The sequence below is a fragment of the Heterodontus francisci genome, unplaced genomic scaffold, assembly GCF_036365525.1.
Source record: "Heterodontus francisci isolate sHetFra1 unplaced genomic scaffold, sHetFra1.hap1 HAP1_SCAFFOLD_157, whole genome shotgun sequence".
Lineage (NCBI taxonomy): Eukaryota > Metazoa > Chordata > Chondrichthyes > Heterodontiformes > Heterodontidae > Heterodontus > Heterodontus francisci.
Window position 1 is genome coordinate 684,878 of NW_027140118.1, and position 19,904 is coordinate 704,781.

Consider the following 19,904-nt stretch of genomic DNA (forward strand, 5'->3'; position numbering starts at 1 on the left):
AGTGTGTCAGAAGCGAGCAGTTGGAGACGGGAAATACACTGACTGGGTTTGGCGAGGTCGATGGTTGCACCGGACAGAAAAGGGGGAAGGTAAAGAGTCAGAGTTCCCTCTGCAGAATATGAAGAGAAATCGCAATCACAGTCTCCCCTCAACTGCCACTAGTTCCATTCTCAGTTCATCAGTGCTACTCAGAAAACAAAACTTGGTTGGAGAGCAGCAACATGCTACAGATGGTGGAAAGCTTTTTGTGTCAGTCATTATTATGAATATTATTTGTTCATATTTTGTGAACACTTTATTTATTCCGACTCCCTTACATTCCCCCCAACCTGGTCACTGCTCTCTCTCTCTCTCTCCCTCGGGAGAGATTAAACTAATAATATTTTTAGGAGCCACATGGGTTACACATTTACCCCAAACCCCCCTCAATGTGACATGCACACAAGTCCAAACGCGCAGTCTCATTCATAAACACCATCTCAAACACACACAGGCACACACACACACACACACACACACACACACTAAATAAAACTCGCCACGTCATTCTCACGAGCAATTAGACACGGGCAATAAATGCTGGCCGAGCTAGCCACGTCCACAGCCCATTAAAGAATCAAATCAAATCACGCTCACATTCACACACACAAACACTCACATATACACACGCGCACACACACAAATACACATGTACGCAACCTCCCCCCCCCCCCTCACACACACACACACACACACACAGTCCAGTGTGAGTCTTGTGGCAGTGGGAACTGACTTCTAGTTTAAAAAAACTGTTGCTGGGAAGAGAATGAGGGTAATTGAGGAGGAGCGGATGTTGGCATTAATGTGATAATCGTAAGTAGCAGAAAAATCTACTGTAAGGCTGCAAGTACATCCAAAAATAAATGATTGTTGATCATTCCTTGCACATAATAACGGGATCTAATCTGCTTAGTTTTGTGTTCTTACTACTGGTATACATATAATTAGCTGGAGGCCATTCAGCCCTCAAGGTTGAACTGCCATTTAGTGACATCATAGCAGATCTGAATCTGAACTCCATAACCCACCTCAGAGTTCATATTCCTCAATACACTTGGCGAGAAATAAATCTGTCCATCTCAGGTTTAAAATTATTCGTTAAGCTCCAGCATTTCCTGAATTGTTTTCATGGGAGAGAGTTCCACACAATCAATATTCTCAATATGATGCACTGTTTCCTATCTTCCATCATCAATGGCCTGCCTTCGACTTTAAAGGTCTGCCCTTGAAGTAAGCACCAGCAGGAAAAGGCTAATGTCCACACAATTCTTATTAATTCCTTTCACATCTGATAAAACTTCAATCAAAACCTACGCTACTGCCCCTCCTATCTCTGTAAACTCCATCACTCCTACAACCCTCCCTATGTCTGTAATTTCCTCCACTACTATAACTCTCCCTATCTCTGTAATCTCTTCCACTTCCACAGCGCTCCCTATGTCTGTAATCTCCTCCAACCCTGAAACGCTCCCTATCTTTGCAAGTTGCTGAGACCCTGAGCTCTGGAATTCCCTCCAGATCCTACATCTCCATGTCTCTGAAAACTCCTCCAGCCCCTGCACTCTCCATATCTGTCCAACTTCCTGAAGCCCCAACAATCCTACCAATTTCTGTAAGATCCTGCAGCCCCCTCAAGCCCTCCCCTCTCTGTAACCTCCTCCAGACGCTACATCCATCTAGATTTCTGTAATCTCACCAGCCCTGAAAAAAATAATCCTACCTGTGTCATCTGCGCCAGCGTCTACAACCCTCCCTATCGCTTCAATAACGTCTGAAACCGCTAACCCTGCCTATGTCTCTGACCTCCTCCAGTTGCTACAGCTGATCCCTATCTTGGTAACATCCTCCAGATAACACAACCCTCCCTATTGCTTGAACATCCTCTAATCCCTACAAGGCTTCTCCGTCTCTGTAATCTCCTCAATATTCCACAAACCTTACTATCCCTGTAATCTCCAGTAGCCCCGACAACCCTCACTACTTCTGAAATCTTCTCCAGCCCCTACAAGCCTCCCTATCTCTGTAGGCTCCACCAGCCCCTAAACCCTCATAAATCTCTACCTATTCCAAGCCCTATAACCGCCATAACTCTGTAACCTCCACCAGACCCTGCAGCTCTGAATCTCTGTAACCTCTTCCAACGTCTCCCCAGCTCTGAAAAATTGTCCAGCCCCAGAAAACCTCCCTGTCTCTGTAACCTCCTGCAGCCACCAAAAAAATATCTATGGGGCGGCACAGTGGCGCAGTGGTTAGCACTGCAGCCTCACAGCTCCAGGGACCCGGGTTCGATTCCGGGTACTGCCTGTGTGGAGTTTGCAAGTTCTCCCTGTGTCTGCGTGGGTTTTCTCCGGGTGCTCCGGTTTCCTCCTACAAGCCAAAAGACTTGCAGGTTGATAGGTAAATTGGCCATTATAAATTGTCACTAGTATAGGTAGGTGGTAGGAAAATGTAGGGACAGGTGGGGATGTTTGGTAGGAATATGGGATTAGTGTAGGATTAGTATAAAATGGGTGGTTGATGTTCGGCACAGACTCGGTGGGCCGAAGGGCCTGTTTCAGTGCTGTATCTCTAATCATAATCTAATCTGCAGCATCCTCCAGCCTTCAAAAGGAGTCAACCGTTTTAATGGCCGCATCAAGGCAAAACCAGAGAGGTAAGTAATAATAAATATATATGTGTCATTGTCAAATTCATTTCTAGGTACAGAAAAAAAGACTATGTGTTTGCGGGGCTGATGGAAAAAACAACAAGTGCTGGAAATGCTCACTATTTCCAGCACTGTTTTTATTTCAGAATTCCAGCATCCGCAGGGTTTTTGTTTTGTATTTCGGGGGTCTGTGGATTTTTTACCGCAAGGAAGGGGCTGGAGGGAGCTCTGAAGCAAATTGTTTGGGAAGCGCTGCTCCAGAACAGTCCCATAGATTTCCCTCTCTCCATCTCTTGCTGCAACTTGTTCCCTGCACCTTCCTCCTTGTTCCTAGCTCTGTTTCTTCACATCTTTAAATCCCTATCTCTGTATCTCTCAACATTCTTTCTATCTCTGCCCCTCTCTAGAGTCTCACAAGTTTTCATTTTCATTCTCTTTCTGTGACTCTCTGCATCTTTACCTCTCTCTCTCTCTCAGTCCATTTCTTCATTCACTCACTTCCAAATCCCTGAATCTTTCCATCTCTGCTCCTCCTTTCTTGCAAGATTAGCTCTGCATTTTCCCCCGCCGCCCCGGGACACCATTCGCTATTCTGTAAACACGTCTTACTTTGTATCTCTGCACCTCCACATCTTTACGTCTCTGCGTCTCTCAATATCTGCATCGCTGCTGTATTCGCTCTCTATACCTCCAACTCTCTCTCTGTCTCTGTCTCTGTCTCTCTCTATATATATATCTCAATTTCTCTCTCTCTCTCTCTGTCCTTCTCGGTATTTCTGACCCTCTGTTCTCAGTTTCTCTCTCACTGGTTTCTGACTCCCTGCATGTCATTCTCCATCTCCCTTTCCATTTATTTTTCTCTCTCCATGGTATGTCCTAACACTGGATTCTGTTTTCTTTGTCTCTGTCTCTCTGTCTAGGTGTGGAATTGAACTCGTTGCCTTGGTGTTGTACAGGATGTTTGTGAACCGGGATCTTGCTTTTCATCTCTCCCCAGTTTTGCTCTCATTGATGCAAAAATAGGAGAGAGTCGCTGAACGGGCAGCCGCTTCACAACCACCCTCCTCCCCGCCACCCTGGTTTGCAACATTGGCACCAAGTCTGAGTCAAGCCCCGCGTTTCATTGTCTCTCTGTGTACCTGCTCCCCGACTGTCTCTGCCTGTCTTCTTGTGGCTCAGTGAGGGAAGGGACAGATCAGCCATGATCTAAAATGGGTGGGACAGGCTCAAAGGGCTGAAAGGCCCCCTTCCGTCCTTGTGCCAGTCAGTGTGTGTGTCTGTGTGTGTCTTCCTCTGTTTCATTCCCTGAAGGTGACGGGGAGAGCAGGTGAAAAGCCTTTCTGCAGAGAGGGATGTGTCTGGGCTGGGATCTTTCTGTGCGTTAAAGGCTCAGAATGCCGTTAGCCTCTGGGGTGTTGGTCATTGCTCTGTTCCCGGCCCTGCCGTTGGCCGTACATGAGTTAAAGGTGCCGAGGGTCTGGGAGCCAGTTGATGGAATTCCAGTGGCTTACCCAGAGCTAGAATTAAAGTGAATTAAAGATTGTCAGGAGACGGAGCCACACCCAGGAAAGGGATAGATGTTGGAATTACACTGTGGCGGCGGGGGCCGCTGTTGACTGGGATGGAAGTTACACGGGGGCGGGGTGTGGGGATGCTCACGGGGAGATGATACAGGATGGGAATTTGTAGAGTGGGGCTTTTACAGGTCAGGGAGGGTATTTAGAAAGTGGGGGTGTTTACAGTTGGAGCAGAGTGGAGAAATAGAGGGCAATATTCACACAGGGAATTAGTTAAGCTAAAATTGGAGGGGGAGGGTTCTCCAGGTTTATAATTGGAGGGGAAGGAATCTCCAGGTTTAAACTGGGAGGGGGAGGGCAGATTCTCCTGCCTGTTCATGGATTGTTTAGATGTGGGACTGTTGACGGGGAGGGTAGGGATTAATTACATGGGGGAATTTTCACAGGAGGGGCATTAGATAGGGGTATTTTCACAGGGTGTTTTAGATGGGATTTTGTTCCTGTGGGTATTTAGATGGGAGTCTGTCTCTGAGAGTGTTTAGATGGGAGTCTGTTCACAGGAGGGGTATTTAGATGGGAGTCTGTTCCTGGGGCTACTTAGGTTGGAGTCTGTTCTGGGGGTATCTAGATGGGAGATCTTTTCACAGGAGGGGCATTTAGTTTAGATGTAAGTCTGTTCCTGGGGGTATGTAGATAGAAGTCTGTTGCTGAGGGTATTTAGATGGAGGATCTGTTCACAGGACGGGTATTTAGATGTGAGTCTGTTCCTGAGGGTATTTAGATGGGAGTCTGTTCCTGGCGATATTTAGATGGGAGTCTGTTCACAGGTGAGATATCAGATCGGGGTCGGCAGACGAGCGGTAACTCGATGGGAGTGTCTATTCACGGGTGGGGGGAGGATTTGCTGTGCGGGAATTTTCCGGGGGGACATGTTGCCGTGGTTAAACTTTGAGTAGGGAGAGGAGGAAATTTGCGGGGGGGAGAAATGATTTGCGGGGGGAGGAATAAATTTTCGGGGGGGAATAAATTTGCAAGGGGAAAATTGTGACAAGGGATTTTCCTGGGCGGAATTATCAGCATTCTGAATGCACGTTTTGACTCACTCTTCCATCAGTAAAAACACCCACTCCCCTTCTAATGGCACCTTCCCATGCAAATACTGGAGATACATCACCTGCCCTTTCACGTCCTCTCGTTCAACCATCAGGGCTCCAAGCACTCTTTCCAGGTGAAGCAGTAGTGTATCTGTACTTGCAGAGGGGTGTAGTGGTTAGCACTGCAGCCTCATAACTCCAGAGATCTCCGTTTAGTTCTGGGTATTACCCTTGTGAAGTTTGCAAGTTCTCCCTGTGACTTTGTGGGTTTCTGCTGGGTGCTCTGGTTTCCTCACACAACCAAAGACTTGCACGTTGATAGGTGAATTGGCCATTGTAAATTGCCCTAGTGTAGGTAGGTGGTAGGAGAATGGTAGGGAATATGGAGTTAATGTAGGATTAGTATAAATGGGTGATTGTTGGTCGGCACAGACTCGGTGGGTCGAAGTGCTTCTTTCGATGTTGTACCTCGAAACAAATAAATATCGTCCTGAAAATAATTGTCCTTTACACAGAGGAAACCAAGTACATGTTCTGTTACTGCTTTGTTGAGCACTTCCAATAAGTCTGCAAACGTGATGCTGAGCTTCCAGTCACTTGCCATTATAATTCCCTGCCCCATTCCTATGCTGATGTTTCTGTCACGGCCTGCCACACTGCTTCAATCTTCCGGAATCAGCGTCAACTTCAAAGACTCACATGATAACTACTCCTCCATTTGTTTTTGACAGCGGCGTTGGGAATGATTCCGCTCTCCATTTAATCATTACTGCCTTCCACCCTGTCAGTTATTCTCTTTAGTTCCTTCATTCCTTTCCTCTGTTCCCCTTTTCCCAGCCTCTGTTCTTACATAAATACTGCTGCAACAGAACACTTCATAGTTCTGAAGAAAATTCTCCAGCCGGGAATTTTAATTCTGTTCCTCTTTCTAAAAGTTCTACCTTGCCTACAAGGTAGTACCAGAACTTGCTGTTAATTTCTCAGCTTCCCAGCCTCCGCAGGATTTTGCCTTTTTACAGAATAAAATATCATGGAGAACTGAAGAAGTGAGGTTGTAATTGAATGTAAAGAGAAAGAAATAAATGCAATAGAAACATGACTTTGGAGAGGCTGGCAAAAAAGGGGATGAGGAAAGTGATCTCATTAGAAATACATTTTGTAACTTGCTGCCTTGATGTCGAGGGCAGCCACCTCGATTACCATTACCACCATTACCAGCAATAGAGCCATCACTGTTTTTCTTGCCCACTTTTCTTGTATAAGCCCATGTAGAGCGGCAATGTATTTCTGAATCGTTCCTCTCAGAAATGCCGCACAATTATACTCCATATAAGGACTGTGAAGCTTCAGAGGGTAACTTGCCAAATCTTTGAGGAAATGTGATCACTCAGTGAGACTGTCGAGAGAATCAGAACACAAAGACACACTGACTGGTAATCAGAAATTCCAAACATTCACCATCGTTGAACTGTGCAGGGAGGGATGTGATGTGTTCCTTGTAAGCATTGCGGAATGTGCTTTATCAAAGGTGATCACTTGGAATCAACAAAGAATTTACATTACCGAAATATATGAAAAGCAGCTCACAGTCTGCAGGACCTCAGAACAGTCACTGTGTGTTTTGTTGTTCTGTTGAACTGAGAGGAAGCGCCTGACATTGTGATGATTTCTGTGATATAAACATACTGCTGCAGGACATTTCACCACGGACTTTGAACATAGCTACATAAAATCCACAAGGCCAAAGTATCGGGGGAAGAATTTTTGTGCAATATCATTGATCAGTGGGAAAATGTGACAGCTTAGTGACTGAAAATAAACTGATCTTTTATTACAAAGACTGAATCACAGTACAAAGATATGGTAATCTGTGTACACTTTCCAAAATGTAAAACCCAAAATATCAACAGGTCACGATAAATGGCTAAGTTCAAATCAATCAGCAAAGTTAGGTACAGTAGGAGCATCAATTCTCCCTGTGGTTTTAAAGTAGAATCGATGAACTCGTGAAATGTTCAGGCTGTTTTCTCTACCTGCATATATAGGTTAATGAAACAGTAATACTGTTAATAATCAAGTCAGGCGAGTGAGGCTGTGTTACTGCAAACGGTTAACTCGTTGTGATCCAATCACCAGGAATGTAGCCTCTATCAATGTCATTTGTTAACTCCCTATGATTCAATGCAAAGATGGGAGCTGAAGGTAGATGGTTGTTTCAATAAACTGTCCACTGTAACTCAATAATTAAAAATTAACGTCAGTCTGATATATCCTGGAGTGAAAGTAGAACTGGAGAATGAAAAGTGTTTGAAGATCTAATGCTGACCAATAAATTAGGACAGTTGAGTGTCACTATAAAGTTACCACTAGTAGAAAACCTTGAAATGAATTCATTCCCCGGATGTAAAGCAACAACTCTCCTCAAATGGGCATTTAACCACAGAATTCACAAATTGTATTGGAATCAGGCTAATCACCCTCATAACTTTGCCATCCACTCACTGGTTTCTGCAGGGGTATCGGGTCCTATCACAATATGATAGGTGTGTCCACCAGAGTTATGCTTTTCAGGTATCAAACAGACTTACAATACAGTAAGTATGAGATATGGGTGTTGACAGCAACTGGTTGCCACAGCAATTACTCGTACTTAGCAATGGTGGTTTAAGATGTTTGGTGTGGATCTCCTGTATCTGTGAGAAGCCGGCCAATCCTGTCAGTCATAAATACTGGCACTTTATTCATTTTGAGTTACAGCACTAGAACAGGCCCTTCGGCCCTCTCAGTCTGTGCCGATTAACAACCATCCATTTATGCTAATCCTAAATTAATCCCATATCCCCTTCCTAAACTCGGGGCAATTTATAATGGTCGATTTACCTATCAACCTGCAAGTCTTTGGCTGTGGGAGCAAACCGGAGCACCTGGCAGAAACCCACACGGTCACAGGGAGAAATTACATTCAGGCAGTACCCAGACCTGAACCCGGGTCACTGGAGCTGTGAGGCTGCGGTGCTAACCACTGCAGCACTGCACCGCCCTGCTTAGCCATGAATATCCTGAAAATGGTGCAAGTAACGAAGGAACATCCGGTAAGCACTGATATTCGGATGTAACTTATGCCACACAGGTAGGATCCTATCTCAACGTTGAAATTCGAGGATATCCTTGTCAACACGGTAATTTCTGAGTATCTCTGTCAATAGATAACATTAACGGGACACAATAAATACTGACAGATGCAAGGTCTCCTGTAACGAAAATCTTATGGATCCAGAAGATATTACCAGACTCGCAGAGATACTTTTCAAATGTTGCCACTTCAATGGACAAATTGTTTTCGTTGATAAGCAATCCCAGAACCGTCTTTCGATACCATAAATCCAGAGGACTATTTGTAAATTCTGAGAATGCCATACGATTCCATCAAAACAGGAACATAGTCTCACTCCCAGTATTCCCTTGCAAATAAATTCTCGCACCTGAGGGATTCCCTGTACACAGAACTCCCAATCCAGGGGTGTCATGTAATTGTTCAAATGGCGAGATTTACTTACCAGGAACACAAGAGCCGCGAATATACGTTGTTAAATGGTAAAAAAAATATATAGTGAAGCATACTTCACACAGTTAATAACTGAATATTGCAGTGCTTTGGCAATTGTCGTGTATCTATTGTTCATTTGAGGCTACCATACGCAGACGAGCCTGCAGAGGGAGCCTAAAGAGAAAGGGAAAGAAAACAGAGTAAAGAAGAATCCATTATGTTCAATAGTTTGCTGACTCGTTCCTCAGTCTTTTCCTCATATGTCTTACTAAACTCTGCTAAACTACAGGCCAGTCCAGAGACCATCAGAGTCATTGATTCTTACATAGACAGACAACAGTAATGAGGTGGTTAATTAAAGAAAAAGACAGTTAAATGGAGTTCACTGAATTAATAGTTGGAGATGGTGGCTCACAAGGAACTAGCGAGCAGAGGTAGCACAACTTGTTGACACTCTGAACTGCCATATGTATCATAATTTCTAAATATACTGTATGGCAATTTGAATATAGACATTGAAACTCGCAGATCATACTCTTCCAGGCTATTGTTCTCAGATGTTGTTCCATTCTCCCCCTCTTTGTAAAGCTGCATGAACCTGGCAGTCACTGATGCCATGGTAGAGTAACATTGCAAGTAGAATCTTATTTGCATCAAAGAGAAACCTCGCAGTGACACAATTAGGTCCCTTGGAAAGTGCCATGAATTACAGTCGCTAAACAACAAGGTCAGTGACATGCTTTCTTCTGAACACGTTATATGTCAAACAGTGTACTTGCCCATATACTGTGCAGACGTGAATTGAAACTTTCCAAAGCCCAGAATATAATTTGATTGACTATTCTACTGGTGAAAACAGGACAGCGCTATAGTTACGTTGGTATAATACTGTCCATTCATGCCGGTGGATTCTGAACAGTGCCATGCTTGCATTTAAATAGTACTGCCTCCCTCTGCTAGTGAATACTGCACTGTACAATTGTTGTATTTTTACAGTAATACCTCCATCCTTTTGTAGGTATGACAGTGTAGCATTATATTTATAAAGCAATGATAAGTGCAAGGACTACATTGATATTGTAATGTCGACCTCATTTGGTGAAGACCAGTTTGTACCTCTGTTGGAGAAGACGAAACAGTGCACTGGCTACATTTGCACAGTGATATCCTCGTCTCATTGGAATAAGAATAGTGCATTGGTTATTGTTGCGATCAGGTGATGAGGGTCACAGTACACCCCATTTGTCCTTCCCCTCATTTGACCGCTGCAGGGTTTATTCCATTTTAAACAGTGGATGTACGAAGTACTCCAGTGAGTGTTTTACCTTTTTCCTTTGTTGCGATCGTAAAAGAACCAATTGGGCAGGTTTGCTTGAGTTTAAACAAGGAAGAGGTGAGTTTATTATCCTTAATAATCAGATCTAAAAAAATAAACTTACACCACACATTCACACACGCACACAGACACACACACACACACCTATATTACAGCGTGATAAGAAGTTGATTGGTGTTTGGATTAGAGTCCAGAACGCAGTCTGTGGAGTTGGAGGATTCCGTTGTCTTCCAGCAGAAGTTGTGTTCTTGAAGTCTTCAGCTAGAAAATGTGCATTTTGTAGCTGACCCACTGGTTCAGGCTTTTTTCTTGTAGGCACAATTGTTGGAGGATTTCTTCCCCTTATATATTTGTCCTGTATCCAGCAAACAGCAGCAGGTTTTGCTTGCCCCACACGAGGTCTTCTGGAGAGAGAGAAAGAAACACCCCTCATGGCATCTGCACGGAATGAGTCACTGGCTTGTGTGCTTTGTGCAAGGCATATCTTCCAGCGTTCACAGAGATGGACTGATGGTCACATGACTGCCTCAGTGTATTGTCTGGAACCTTCTAATGGGATTCAAGTTAAGTAATGTCAGTCCCTCAGGCCTCAGGATGTTAACGTTTACACCTGGAGGATTGGATTGGCTCTTTCAAGGCTAATGTTCTAGGCTGGCTCTGTCCGGCCTTCTAATGAAAAGAATCTCCTGTGATTAACTCTGCAGAACAAGTCATTATTTTCTGTACAGGCCCATCAGACATGTGTCTCCTCTTTGAGGCCTTGGAAAGTGCAAGGTGTTCAAATACAAATTGTGGTGGCCATCATGTCTGCCAGCTTTTTAAAAAACGTTATCTGTTGAATTGCAGCTTATTCTGTTTCATTAAACGTTTAAAGTAGGTTTACAATCCATGAATTAAAAAACAAACTTTTGATAGCAGGTATTCTTGACATTATGTTTAATATCATAATGCTTACCGCCACTGGTAGATCCACTTCCATAAACTGCACCAATGGCTCCAACTGATGCAATATGTGCTTTCACATGAGACACCGTAAATTTATCCAGTATTTCTAAACTGTTTCAAGGTCAAGAAAATAAATCTACACCGCATCTATAGAATGGCACATGGAACATCAACTGGCCACTAACCATAAACGGACAGTATTTTCATGAACTGACCTCCTACGGACAAACTGAACAAGTTCATATAAACTGACCCCAGCCATACATCTAAACTATTCAAAAATGTTGCGTGACTCATTCACTGAACAGTTCTCCAAAGCTGACACATCGCAACAAAATACATAACCATTGACATCGATTTGTTTTGTGAAGGGTTCTCTTCTTTTCTTCTTGTCCTAAATGAACATCTCTTTATGGGAGCTGCGGAAAATTGTAGGTGCCTCTCCACTGTCACAGCTATGAGTTTGCTTATCCTGCCCAGTACTAATATTTCGCTTTTACTGTCTCTGCTGACAGATTCCTCTACACGGCTGGGCCTTTCAGAAGCAGGAGAACTACGCCAGCAATACCAATCTGAACAGTCACCCCTCATACTTCAGCACGCACCAGTTCAGCATTTAGCACAATGCATGGGAATGATGGTGAGATAGCACAGTCTGTACATGGTGACGTTCACATCACAAGCGAGTAGCACTGGCAGTGATGAAAGGTGCAGCAGAGGACAGAGGAGGCAGGTGAGTGAGCCCTGACCCAAACATTGCTGAAGAGTTTGGGGATTGCCAATTCAATGCCTGAGTCTTCACGCAAAGGAAATTTGAATAGTACCAGCAGAGAACGGTTGCGTGGGTAACCTGTCAAAGACTTTCCACATCATGGATGAGACTATGGAGGAGCCAACAGTTTATGACTGGCATCTGGACGTTCCTGTTGATGGAACGAGTTGCCTGTTTTCTGTTATAGAGCGTGTGCTGTCCTCTACGGGAGCTGCAGTGAGGCTAGCAATGCAAGAACCCTGGTAACCACCAAGGCCAGGTTTGATTGATGACCAACCTGCTGCTATTGGGGCTTTGGTTTCGACAGTCCCTTCCAGCCTCGAAAAGTAGAGAAGCACCGTTGACAGATTTAGTGGTTCGAATGGAGATGAGTTTTGGTCGGCTTACTGATGCCCTTAAGTTTTCTCTCATGCAGATCAGTGAGAGATAATGCACAGCCTCATGGGAGCAGACTGGCACGACGGGAGCTGCAGACAGTGTCCTCTTTTAAGATGGAAGTGCATCTGTGCCCTTGATGGACCCTCGTTCCATACCCATGCAGGCACCAGCAAGTTAGTCCAGATGCACTAACCTGAAGCCAGTCCCATTCTCTGTCGCGCCCCCAAAAATGCCAGTTGCAAATATCTGCAGTGCCATTTTTACGACTGTAGCAAGCGTCCACCACGCTGAAATAAAAGGGGCAGCTCTATAATTAGAAAACACGCAGCCTTCAAGGAAAGACTATAGGGTGGCACATGAATAAATATTAATTTGAGTGCAATTTGTTTACGTAATATTAGTCAAACGTTTATCCGTTTCAATTTGTCCAACTTGTTTTGTTAATAATTTAGGGCCTTCACGGTATGTGGGCATGTGAATGCCTCAAGCAGAGATTTTCTCTGTTCTGGTGCAGTGGAGATTTGAGCTGAATGTAGGAGAAGAATCATTATCGTGGATCACTTGGTGCAGGGGTCGGTGGGAGGGGTGTGAGCAGCATTTCAATACAGCCGATGTTGAATCACTTGTTCTTAGACTTCTTATGTTACACGCTGCTTCACCGTGCAAGGCCAGGCACCACATGGTCAGCTTTCGGTGTGGTCTCCAATTCTGCTACCCAATGACAGTGTAGTGACTGGCATGACAGAGCCATCTCTCAGTGTGGGCTCCAGGTCTGGCTGCTGACACAGGGCAGTGGGAGGGAAATATGAAATATCTGTCATGGAGGACCACATATCTGCCAATGTGGTAAGAAAGAGGAAGGTTGATCCCAGGGTGACTGCAACTGTCGTGAGTCAATAGGGGATCCCCACACCGAGCATGAACTCAGACTTCCTCCAATTCAACTTACTCATCCATTGCCAATACCCGCTATTCAAAAATACAGGAGCGTTATTAAGGCTGAAAAGTGCCAATAGAAAGCAGACGTGTTCATTGAGGCCTCATCCAATCGCCGTTTGGTCTCTGCAGAATAGACTCCATTTTGAATAACGAATACCATGTACTCAGTTTTAAAAAAGTACATTTATATGCCTGTTTCATCCAGAAAGAATGTGTGGGACACTCTCTGTGAAAAGGGAGGAGGAGAAAGAACAGGTGTTGCATCATCCGACACTTGCATGAGATGTTTTTTGCGGGAAGAGGAGTGATTCTGGGATTGACAAAGGACTAAACTAGAGCTTTACAGAGGGAATAGTGCCTTTCGATTGTTGATAGGGGAGGGGAGGGAATGATGCCTTTAGTGGTCACAAGGCACTGGAGGTGGCAGAAATTGAAGGAAACTGTTGAATATGTAGGTGTTGCTGTGGAAAGTGAGGACAAGGCGAACTGGATCATGGCTCTGGTGGTGACAAGAAGGGGTGTGGGCGGAATTGCAGATTATGTGCCTGAAGAAGGGAACTGTTCAGCTGAGCGAAGACAGAAGCCAATTCGGAAATGATGATGCGGAAGGTGGCATCGTTGGAACTACTGTGACAGAGACGTAGATACCTGAAGAAGGCAACAGAGACCTGACACGAAGCAGGATGGAGGAAGTAGGGGTGCATAATCAAGGTAGGTCTCTGAGTTGGTGGCTACAGATAGACATTGTGAGCTACCTGCCTATCCTCAGTTATGGAGATAGTAACTCGAGGAATCGAATTGGGGATGGGTCGTGTAAAGGTAAGGTAGGCATGGCAGCTGGAAGCAAAGTTAATTCCTTTCAGTTGAGAACGAGGTCAGGAAACTACACTGAAATCGTCATCAATGTACCCAAACAAGATGCCGTGTGCTGGTGGGAGTTAAAGGTATCAAAGGAGTGGGTGGCGAGGCGAGTGATAACGATGCAGAGAGGCTGCACTTCCTAGTCAGAGATACAGGTGTAGGTGGAAGATACATCCTGGTAAAAGATGGACTGTAAAGCGACTGGACATCCCGGTGTGGGATGGTAAAGTAGAGACCTGAATATTTTGAATGGGCTAAGTTGCAGATGGTTTGAACATCCTGGTAAGAGATGGAAGTATTGATGGTATGGCCGTCCTGATGAGGGATGGAGTTGTAGCGTTCCGAATTTCTTGAATGGATTGAGTTTTAAAGGGATTGATCGTCCTGGTGAGAGATAGAGTTTTAGCAGAATTACATGCTCTAGAGAGAGAAAGAGAAGTATAAAGGGAAAGAACATCTTGGTGAGAGATGTAAATGTACAGTGTTTGGACGGCCTGGGGAGGGATGGAGTTGAGGGAGTCTACAGGTCCTGTTCACAGTGTTGGACTGGATGTCCATGGCGAAAATGAAACATTTCTGGCCAGGAAACCAGAGTAACTGAGAACGTGGATGGCGACAGAAGAAGATAAGGGGAGAAAGTGCAATGGAAAGAGTTAAGATCCATCGGAAAGGAACAGATTGAAATGTTGAGTCTACCGAGGTAGCCTTGTTTGTGGATGTTTGGAGGATTTAGAAGGGGCTGTGCGCGGTTACAGGCACGGGGTGAAGATCTCTAGAGGAAATGAGTTCCATGATAGTATGGGAAAGGATGACATGATGTTCGGTGGTGGGGTCATGATCTGGGGGAGGTGGAACGATATGTCCGAGAGTTCGTGTTTAGGCTCCCCAAGGTCGAGGTCTTTTCAAGAAACAACAACAGCGATTCCATGTCAGCAGGTTTAATGACAATGTCAGGGTTGAGAGAATGAAGTGCTGCAGATCACAGGGAGATAGATAAGAGAGAGTCAAGGGGGCGGAATTCATTCAATCAGACTTACTTGCTTCCATCTTAACACAAACCTTCACTCTTTTACTCTCGCCAGTCCCCCTTTTTCTCTGGTTCTATATTTGCTAAAAGTAATTAATCTCTACTAATATATATTTCTGAAGTAAAAGCATTTACATTCAAAGCTAGTTCTGTGTCTCTCGCCGCAGATGATATCTCAGCTGTTCAGTGTTTCCAGCATGATTCATTTTCAATTCAAATGATGGTCGCCGTCTGCTGGTGGATACGGGTATTTCAGTAAGCCAACGAGTCACAAAAATCACAATGTACTGGAGAGTAATGCACGGTGTATTCGTTCTCCCGACAGAGTAACAATTGCGCTCTGTTGATGACTAACTGAAATGTTTAAAATTGACGGCAAAAACGCATGAATTTCTGATCACATTCTCCTGCTCTCCCGCCATCTTCCGGAGTAATGTAGAGCAGTAAAACAACATTGTATTGTATTTAGGAATTGGTGTACATATATGTAACCATAACAGAGTCATTAATATTGACAAAGGCACAAATTCCAACTGCAACATTAAATAAATGTTTTTAATCATTTTTTGAAGATTATTCCCATTGTACATCAACACTTACATTATTAACTGCAGTACTTTGTCCATATTGAGTCTGTGGCGGTGGAGCAAACAGTTACAATAAATGCAGATTAAAGAGACAGACCATTTATTTGTCACATGACGTGTTCTAAACCTTTTTGTTAGCAGGATATGGAAAAGTGACTCGGTTATTAAACAAACTTTGCATAAACTCTTCATTAATAAACAATGGTTTTAATCTCTGTGACAGTGTTGGTAATTACATGCGGAGTAATATATCTCAGTATTTGTATCGACAGAGAAATGATCCGAAATCAATTCTGTTTGGTATTTTAATTAAACAGAAAACACACACTTCCAGAAAAAATATAGAGAAAAGCCAAATCTAGTTATTTCAACACAAATTAACATGATAGTTGATTAAAATAAAGTGAAATTTATATAGTAAAGCAAAACACATCTATCATGTTGACACTGTTGGAGAAGTTCATATAATTCCCTCATATTTAACACAAAATATTTTCCACCAATCTGTGATCATACTCCAGACATCACAGGCAGGATTTGAGGCTGACTTTTACCTGAAAGAACAACAAAAACGACTTGCGAGGGTTACAGCAATGTGAACCATCAAACAAATACATCAAATACAGTATATGATCCCCTCAGCATATTTCTGCTTCAATAAGCCTCCTATTTCTTTAGTAAGTACAGAAAATGTTCTCTCTGATACTTTGGAATCACTGACATTGAAAACACCATTAATTATCATATCAATATCGGAAACAGCCGAAATACATGGAACAAATAATAAAACATTGCTCTTACCGGACTAATGGAGATGTAAGATGTTGAACCACACAGTCACTGCCCATCGTTGGTGGAACGTCTGCTGCTGTGAACGTGTCACAGTGAACATCCTCATAGTTGTCAGCAATGGAGGGAACTGGTAAACCGGGATCAGTGCGGGTCTGAGAGCTGTGTACTGTGGAGAGCAAGATTATGTATTAATGATTGGACAGAAAGCGGGTTCAGTGCGGGTCTGAGAGCTGTATACTGTGGAGGGGAAGATTATGGATTAATGATTGGATTGAATGCGGGTTCAGTGCGGGTCTGAGAGCTGTACACTGTGGAGAGAAAGATTATGAATTAATGATTGGGCTGAAAGCGGGATCAGTGCGCGTTTGAGAGTGATATACTGTGGAGAGAAAGGTTATGAATTAATGATTGGACTGAAAGTGGATTCAATGCGGGTCTGAGAGCTGTACACTGTGGAGAGAAACGCTTTGGATTAACGATTGGACTGAAAGCGGGATCAGTGCGGGTCTGAGAGTTGTATACTTTGTCGAGAAAGATTATGGAGTAACGATTGGACTTTACGCGAGTTCTGTGAGGTTCTGAGAGCCGTCCCCTGTGGAGAGAAATATTATGTATTAATGTTTGGACTGAAAGCAGGTTCAGTGTGGGTCTGAGAGCTGTATACTGTGGAGAGAAAGTTTATGAATTAATGATTGGTTTGAAAGCGGGTTCAGTGCGGTTCATCTATATATGTGTCAATAATGTAAAGGGGAATGGAATTTTTTGACAGCTGAATGTTTTCCAGCTCCATTCACTGTGTTGTTTTTTTTACCGCTTCATGATAGCAGATGAAATGGATCAGCTAAGCCTGAATCAGGGTGTTCATATTGAGCACCTGAAGGATTTCCAGTGACAGTGTGAACAAGAGAGATATCACACACCGAATGACATAAGGGTGTCCTTTCTAAAATAAGTCAAGCATTATTTTGTCTAATTTCCTTTAATCACAACATGAATTTAAATCAACCAGCAGTCTGTGACATCGCCGATTGTAATGAAATTCAAAGTAGTGATAGAGAGCTGGAGACTGTGGGAGTTTAACTCACTGAGAGTGGAGAGATCACCGCCGACACTTGTCAGTGTGAAGAGATCATCAGGACCACTGTCCAGAAACAAGTGACCATCCTGACTGTCAATGGCTCCAGTCTTTACATCATCATAATCACCCAAACCCAGACCTGAGAGGAAATAATGATTGTCACTGACATTAAATGGTAACAATGAATACTTAGAATTATATTATTCGACGTCAGTCTACACGGGCCGGCCAGGGTAAACTGTGATCTTCAGTCGGAGTGAGATTAGAGGCTGGCGAATGGTGGGACCATGTCGTGTCACAATAGGTAAGTCATAGCTCATGCTATGTTTAAAATGCAGCCTGCAATCGACTGAAAGGAACGGGCAGTGTAGGACATTGGTTGGGAGACTGACAACCTGCATGTCTGGCAGATGGCAGCAGCCAGAGCAAGGGTGGCGCCCAGGTCTTCGCATGCCTCCATGTAAGTGCTCCTCCAGACAGCAAGGGCAAGGAGGGAAGCGCTTTTCCATCGGGACGGGAGGAGGAGGCCAGCTAGGCAGGTGGGGAGGGCATGACAGGAGATTGAGCAGGAGGTGAGCAGCCGTGATGTGTTCCCACGGAAGAGGTTTCAGTGCAGAAACGGGCTAAATGCCCTGATGTAGTATGGCAAGGTGAGTGCAGTGCCTAACATTAATCTGACAGCCTTAAATGTCTCAAAAGATAAAAATTAAACTCATTGGTTCAGATGTTCCTCCACTACAGAGCACAGCTCAGTGACCACCTCCTTGGAAAGGCACAATCTTCAGTGACACTGCTGCTCTGACATTTGCAAGGAGCAGAGCCTCTGATGGTAAGAAGCTGGATGCGTGCGGCTGTGCGCCCTGCTCATCCACACTCTCTTCCAGCCTCACGATTCTTGTCACTGTCTGAGTGCTGCAGCCTAACCCCCGGGGACTGAAGCTGCCTCCATCTCTGATTGTCGTCCACTATGGGAGGCCTCAAAACCGGAGTGGCTGACACCTATTGTAAATTGCTGCACTCACTTCTCAAGGCCTCCATTCTTTTTACTTGGCATATGTAAGTTGCAAGTCGGAGAGGATGTTCATCCTGAATACTTCTGTTGTGATCTCCAAGATCGGTCAGCCTCCAGATTACCAATACCGCGATACAGTATCTCTCACCCTCCCCCAGTGCCACAATGCTTTTCACAGCCAAAATAGAGCTTCCTCTGAGCTTCCCCTTCCTTACAGATGGAGAGTCTCTGAAAACTGTTGTTCTTGCGCGCTTTTCACTAAATTGTGAATAGCTTGGTACATTGCCAGGAATTTCCTGTTTTATAGATTCAATTACCTGCCCAGCGCCTTAAAGTGCAGCCTCCACCCACCAGCTCGGCCGCTTCCAGGAATATCACTTAACAGTGTCAAGACGTCGGGTTTCATTTGCACCGCTATCTAGCGGCATTTTCCCTCCCAGTGTGTCGCCACTGTGTGACAAAATGCTGCCCGCCATGTTAAAGACACATCTATCTCATTGAATTACCCATTCAACATACGCACACATGTCACATTTAACCGCCCAGACAACAGTGTCAAAAATCACACTAATTGGATGTCTCATTCCATTAAAGTACTGGGTGCAATCGGGATGATTTTGTTAAATTCCAAATTATTTCTCCATTTTTTAAACTAAAATCACTCAGTAAATCTCATGTCTTCAGCAGCATCACTTTACAGTGAGTAAGTTCTGATATATTTAGTTCTTGATTTCGGATAGCAGACAGCGTGATGGATTAAAAAAACGTGATGGTAACCAGTAAAAATGTACCCACCCTGAATACTGGAGGAGTTCCCTTCAGGATTTTCTGATCCAGGATCCGTGTCACCCAAACTGTGACTGGTGTAATATTCAATCTGATTGAGGGACTCAATGGAATCAGCAACTGTGAAACACAAACATGGATGGTTATTGGAGAGATTGAGTGGGACGTTCGAGAAAATAACAATAAAACGTCATCATCTGGTGACAATGTCCTGGAACTTTGTATCTGACACGATTGTGAAACATTCACCACAGGGATTGCAGTGGTTCAAGTGCAACTAGAGATGGACCATAAATGTTGGCTCATATAGCGAGCAGTTAAAACAATACACAGTACAGCTCGTGGGTCAGATTTCAGAAATCAGAGCGGAGACAATAGTGTAAAACATAGTCAGTTAGCACAGTTTCTTTATCCAGAATTCCTCCCCCCTGTCCCCGAGTCCTTCCCTTTCAGAGTCTCAGACGGCTGGTGGTGGCTCCAAAACCGAACCCCACCCCGGATAATGGGGCAGAAAAGAGTGCAAGGAGGCTAATAACGGTGTTGTTCT